Raw genomic sequence first — 7,213 nt, 5'->3', positions numbered from 1 at the left:
CAATTGGTGTCGGAGCCGACCCTTGCGGTTACATGGGCATGCATGGGTCAGGTGCGCGGGCATGTGGCACATGGCGTGTGTGTCCCATTATGGCACACATCATGGCACATGTACCGGACTAGACGTGCATACATGTGCCAAGAGGGAATGTTCCTAATGGACCGATGAGGACGTCGATTCCTTTGAGTGGGGGTCTATGTGAGAGCAGAATGATAGAGTACTCATATCAACAAGGTATTCTTTGTTTTCCATGAGCCCATTTGAATAGAACTCCAAAGTCAAGTGTGCTTGGCTTGGAGCGATTCTAGGATGGGTGACCGACCCGGAAGTTGGTCCCAGGTGTGCATGAGTGAGCACAAAGTGCGCAAGGAAGACTAGTGTTGGTCTGTGGGGCCAGTCTAGATCCCGCCAGGCATAACGAAGCGTTACAATTAGCATCTAGTAGATTAGATCTTGGGTGATTTCGTTATTTCGTAGGAATTGTTTTTTGTTTTCCATGCAACGATTCCCTTCATCAATGTCGGTGGCAAGAGTCATGAGACACTCAAGAAGATGCGGGAGTTTTACCCTTCTCCATACAAAAATATTGCAATGCCCCTTTGGCAATCTCATATTGTGCAAATCGGAGAGTAGTGGTACCGGTCTTGGTCATCACAATGATATTCCATAAATCCCTGGCATTTGTGATGTGTATGTAAGGCCTCTTTTGCTTGCCCATCATGACCTTTCTTATGAGCATAATTGTAGTGTATTGAGATGCTTGTCATATGCTTCACCCGGTGTGAGATTCTTTGGGTTGACCGGGTTGTAGTCGTTGTCCATGATCTCCAACATCTTGTTGTTGGTGAACTGAGGATGATCCTGCATCCCAATTCTCCACAAAGAAAAATTGGCAGTGTCATCAAGCAGAGGAGGTTTACCCCCAGGGTTATATTTAGCTTTCTCCACTTTAGATTTTGAATCAAGACATGAAACACAAGAGGTTGTACTAGAAGGAGGTTGTTGGCCCAAGGGAGGAAGAGTCGCATTTTGCCCCAGAGCCACACTACTTGAATTAACAAGTGCCGTAGGATTCGAAGTTAATGCGGTCAACCTCATTTGGACCATGGCCTCGATTGAGGCATCATGCTCCTCCTTTTGCTTAGCAAGGTCCCGTTCCAAATCCTCATAGGTGAAGAACTTGTGCACATCCAAAGAAGGTGCATCCTTCTCTTTAGATTTGCAACAAGGTGGGTCCCATCAAGGTTCATCTTGCTCTAGGGTGGTTAACCACAATATTAGAGCGTGAGACTCTGATACCAATTGAAAGGATCAAAATGGACCTAAAGGGGGGTGAATAGGTACAATTACAAAAATTAATTTTTACTTATAGCAATTTTAGGCAATATTGAGTGAGCCTAAGAATTGCAAAGGTGATTCTAGTGCTAAGCAGGGACACCAACAAGCAAGGTAAGCAAGCAATCTAAAGAAAGTAAAGACTAAGAGACAAGTAGCCACAAGTAGTGTCGATGCTATTTATGCACAGTATCATCCGTAGATGATTGTGGGGATTAGTACACGTGGAGATCATCGAGGTGGGTTAGCACACGGGACAAGATTTAGACAGCTTCGGGCTCCGGGAAATATCATCCGGTAATAGCCCTACGTGTTGTGTGTGTCTAGGTCTTATTCTGTATGCTCACGAGGAAGTCGCCGTATGAGTCGGCTCTCCTCTAGTTGTGTCTAGCCGTCTAGAATTTGGAGGGTCTCTAGGTTCTTTTGCCCTCTTGTGGAGCCTTTCCCCTCCTTATATAAGTTGAAGGGGCTGGCTTACATGTAGAGTCCTAGTAGGACTACAACTATTATCTTTTCTATTACAAGCTGAATAACATCTGGGTCTTAATCAAACGGTCCAAAGTCGACCTGCTAGGACACCATCATGTTGGGCCACATTCTACCTCCATGAGGGTACCACTGTCCCATATCCACGATAGTAGTCCTCGAGCTTTCGGGAGACTCAAAGAGTTGGGAGGGAGGTCTTTTTTTGATGCTTCTGTCTTCCTAGGACACAGAGCTTTTGCCGGGTCATTGATGTAATCGATGTCGAAATGTGGATGAAGGGATTGCTGACTCACGGGCTTCAAGTTTGCCGGGTCACGAGCGTCGAGGATGATGAGCCGTTGAAGTCGGCTAGTCGTGAGTGTAGATGTTGTCCGGTTGCAGAAGTTGATGTTGCCAGGTTGTCCTTCTAGGCCGGGTTCTGTCTCCACGTCGGGTCTTTCCAGGCCGGGTCTCCTTTGTCTTGTTGGTCTACCCGGTTGGGTAGTTCCCCAAATTTTTGTATTTTTTCGTCAACTCCAATAGCATATAAATATATCATTTGTGTGCCCCCAAGCTCCAAGTTTATCACCTTGTGATGACTTTGTGCCTGCTTTTGTAAATATAGCTTTAGTTACTGTAGCCCCCAAGTGCCAGGTTGTGGCAACCTCGGACTTACTCTTTCATTGAAATCCTTGTTCTTGAAATTCACATTGTAGCCCCCGAGCACCGGGTTTGTTTAGTCCTACAACAACTCGGGGTTCTGTTCTGCAGCAGAATAAAAAAATTGTGTGTTTTTCATAAAGTTGACTTTCACGTGGCTTGTTCCGGTGTGATCCTCCATGATAAATGCATGGCCAACTATATTCTCAATGGGCATCAACATGATTGATTTATCACCGGCATAGCTGGGTCACATGAGTGTGAGCGGCATTCGGCTTGATGCCCCTTTTACCTAAAATAAAAAGATGTGCATGCATTACACCGTTTCATGATGTATGAAACAAAATTAAATGATAATTTCGGTGATTTTGTCAACTTGTGTTCAAGTTGTTAATTGTTCGAACCGACTAAGTAGGCTTTTGCGTGAACTTTTATCATGCAATATGATATGTCTAGGGTCAACAAAGCCTTTTTGATGCATCAAAGTCGATTGACAATATCATACGCACTACTTGGTCCATTGCAAGTCGCATCTGACTTAGTAAAGAACGAACGTCAAATTATTTTGCTGATAGGAAGGGTACCCATGTCTGAACTATGCATCGTGGAAACTAGTCATGTTTCATAACCTTACAAGTCAACTTTAATCGAGAATAAAAATGACAGTCCCCGAGTTTACTCAAAGGTGTCAGTTTGTTTAATTGACTAAAAACAAAAATATGAAATTTGAACATGAAAGTGACTTAGCTGGTTTTATGCCTCCAATGTTGATGTCGTAGTATAAGCTCATAGACCGGGGAGTTCGGCCACGGAGAGGTTGTAGATGGTCCCGTAGGAGTCGGAAGCCCACAACCGAGCGGTGGGAGCCGGGATTTTGAAGACGTCACAACCCAAAACCCCCAAACCAGAGGTGACGCGATTTGAGTCGGCTTGGCCAGAGCCGGAGAAGGTTGCGATGTTGGTGAAGACGTCCTCTGCGGCGAGTCGGAGAAGTCAGACTAGTCCGCGTATGTTTGCAATGGAGCTGATGTGGTCTGCGGTAGAGTCGTGGCCTAACCGCAATGAGTCGGAGATGTCGATGGTGGCGTTAATGATGGTTGTGCGAAACATGAAGCTGCCGGTCGCAGCGGGTCGGAGATGTCAATGATGTTGTACGTCACAGTGAGCCGAAGAGATTGCATTGTTGTTGAGCTGACCATACGTCCCATCTTTCTTTTTGGATTTCACGTGTTAGATCAATATAGTAACTTCTCCTTCCATGATCTTGCATTAGCCTCCTAGTAGCTTCCTCGTGCACTTAGGAATTTAACCATAACTGATATCATATTTGAGTAATATGAATCGTGGCCGTGGCTGCAATGAAACCCGGCAAATTTTCTTTATATGAAATTTACTGAGTACTGCCTGTGCTTAAACAACTCATCGGAAATAAAACTTGAGTTTTAAATGAAAGTCAGATTCTCTCTCTCTCTCTCTCTCTCTCTCTCTCTCTCTCTATATATATATATATATATATATATATATATATATATAAGTTGTATAGGTTAGACTTCAAAGAAGTTGGTAAAATAAAACCAATAATATATAGTAAATATAACCAAGTAAAAACTGAATGAAAGTTGGCTTTCGAGGCGCCATGTGAAGGCCGACTTTCGAGGCTCGACACTTGAAGTATGCTTCCTATGGAAGCAGACCTTGTAGACCTTATGGTTTATCCTTGCTATCTGGAGAGTCGACTCTCACGTGACATAAGCCGGTGTTTTTACTTTGATTAGTTCAGGATCAACAAAGTCCATAATAGGCATCCATGTGATTGACTTATCAAACGTGTAGCCGGGTCACATTGTTGTGAGTAGCATCAAGCTAACATGCGGTTATAAACAAATATTATAATGGCATATGCCAGGTTAAAAGGCATGTTATAGCTGAACTCGATGAGTTAGAATCCCCCAAGTAACCAAAGATCAAAGAATAAAGACTCAACACACAACTTTTGAGGTGAAACGACAAACTCCGGGATCCAGAGATGCCGTCTTTATTTCATTGATCATAACATATACATGATAAATGTATGTAAAAACAGAAAATGCAACTAAATAACTTATGTATAATATGGTCGAAGATGTGCAATGTCCCAGGGCTTGCTGCTCTCCTCTTCAAAGGTACGTGATTTATTTGCTTCACGCATATCAACGAGGTAATATGACCCGTTGTTCAGATTCTTGCTTTATGACGAAGTGTCTTTCCCAAGGAGGGGAGAGCTTATGCATACCTGTCTGTTCTTGTATTAGACAGAGCACTAAGTCATCCTCCTTGAAGGTACGGCTTTGGACTCTACGAGTGTGATAGCGATGTAGGTCTTGTTGATATATCGTTGATCTTGATGCTACAAGATCACGTTCTCCTTCCAGGGCATCAAGAGAATCTTGACGAGTTCGATCGCTCGGGTTCAATAAGAGAACGCCTCGCCTGAGTTCATTTAGTGAACGCCTCTCTCTCTCTCACACACACACACACGTACAAGAGAAACGCGCAAACCACACTCCATTGCTCAGTCCCAACCACCCACCAATTGCCCACCATAACCAGGAACTCCTCGAAATTTTCCTCGCCCTCACTACTACCATGATTTTTTACGTCATGGACGGCCCAAAGAATGTCATGCAAGTGCATTTTCAGCCCGCCCAAGACGAAAATCCCATTTTATGTCATAATTTTTTGTCATATAAGTAGGAGCCCACTACGTCTATGATGATACATATTTTTGTCATAATTTCCATCCTGGGAGTGTCATATCCATGACAGAAAAAGTTTTTGTTCGGGCCATAATGTCACGGATGTGTCTTTTTTGTAGTGCAAATTCATCCTACAAAGCCTCAACCATTTCGGGGGCTAATGATGTGGTCACCTATTACAGGTAGGATCATAAAGCAGGGCTTCCTAGGGCCCCACATAATCAGACATTAAGGCTCCCGGGCCATGAAAATACATTCGGGTGCACTTCAAAACATATTTCACTCGGAAGTCATTCGACCAGTCGGGTGGTTACAACCCACTCGGACGATCACCCATACACTCGGCTGCACTTTGACCACTCAAGCAAATAAGACCTACAACTAGCATGGGATCTAGAACATCTGAGGTTGCATAACTTCAGGCGTTACTAGTCATCATAGCTTCAATTACCAGTAGTAACACATGCAATCAACTCTCTCTTTGTAATAAACAAGATCATGGGGTCGTGCATTCTATATAAGCCGCCTCATAGCACTAAGAGAAGGGTTCACAATCCATTGTAATCATCTATACATAAATAAATAGCTCCAACAGCTCAAGACATAGGGTCTTTATCACTCCCGAGAGGGGTCTACACTCATAAAATCTCTTGTGTCACACTTGCGCTATAGCTAGACCACGCTCCTTCATCCCACCCCTCTCTTACTGTCAGATTCGTTCCCATGACAACCACCGACTGATCTACCCCACCGTCTTCTACCTCACCGTCGCCTTTGCTGATTTGGTCTTCCTCGCTGCCGCTCCGCCACCAGTCCTTGCTCAACTAACCGCCCCCTTCCACCTCGCCGCTGCCCCCGTCAACCTCGTTGCCGCCAGTCCCAGCACGCCGCCACCGAGGTAGCACCTCCGCCCTTCCTTCCCTCTCTCCACCCTCCTCCTCCCTTCCTTCCCCTACCCCCTCCTTCCCGGCTCAGGCCTCTACTGTGTGATTTTTGATTTTGTTAATTACATATGTATCTTCTGTACAGAGAGCCTGCTATGGTTAGAAAATTTTATGCATGAGGGGTTTTGTTAATTATCTATGTATAGAGAGCCTATTATGGTTAAGTAAAAATTTATGCATGAAGGATTTGGTGAACTATCTATCTTCTGTCCATTGCTTGTCATGCTGATTTTTTTGGAAATATTTGATTTGTTTGCACTATCATAAATGGGTGAATTATGTTATGCTAAGTTTCCTGTTTTTCGCATATATTTTCTTCTAAGATTTGATTCATTTGTATTGTCATAGATGGATGAATTGGCAAGAAAATGAAGGCAACTAATTTTGAGAGGAGTCGGTCTAGTGGCTGGATTGTATGCTTACATGATGCTCATGTTTAGAAGATCTAGGCAACAGACACCGAGGATAACCGTGGGCAACATGCCCAATCATGCCATATCTAGAGAGTCAAATTTAGATATATTTATCACTCTAGCAACATAAATTGTTCAAATCAACTAAGAATGAGAAAAATCTCCTTTTCCCATTGGTGTGCTATATTTAGAAAGAGAAAATTGTTGTTGGATAGCATCCATACTTCCATTGAGGAACAAGTAGCCATGTCTTATGTATTATGAATCTAGTGATGTAACGGTTCATTTTATGATGTTTTATTTCCACAATGATGTGTTAATTGTTAAAAAATTATTCATGTTATATTGTTCAGATTATGTTGGCATTGTAATGTTTTGTTGCTTGAATTGGCTACTGAAGTGTTGAAATGTTGTTTCAATATTGTCTTGGCGCCAAAAGCTTCGTTCATCCAACCTACCTCAGATACAGGCCACCAAACGTTGTCTCAATACAACATGTCTCGTCTGATGCAGGTTACCAAACATAGTCTCGGATCAGCACGTGTCAATACATACACTGCTACCAAACAACTGCAGTTGCATGTGCTAAGCATGCCTCACAGGGGAACAACTATGCTAGAGTGGGAACAGCTACCAAACACACCCTAGTCTCTGGCACTGT

The sequence above is a fragment of the Triticum dicoccoides genome, chromosome 5B (genome assembly GCF_002162155.2).
Source record: "Triticum dicoccoides isolate Atlit2015 ecotype Zavitan chromosome 5B, WEW_v2.0, whole genome shotgun sequence".
NCBI classification, from domain to species: Eukaryota; Viridiplantae; Streptophyta; class Magnoliopsida; order Poales; family Poaceae; genus Triticum; species Triticum dicoccoides.
Note: the sequence above shows the minus strand (reverse complement) of the source record.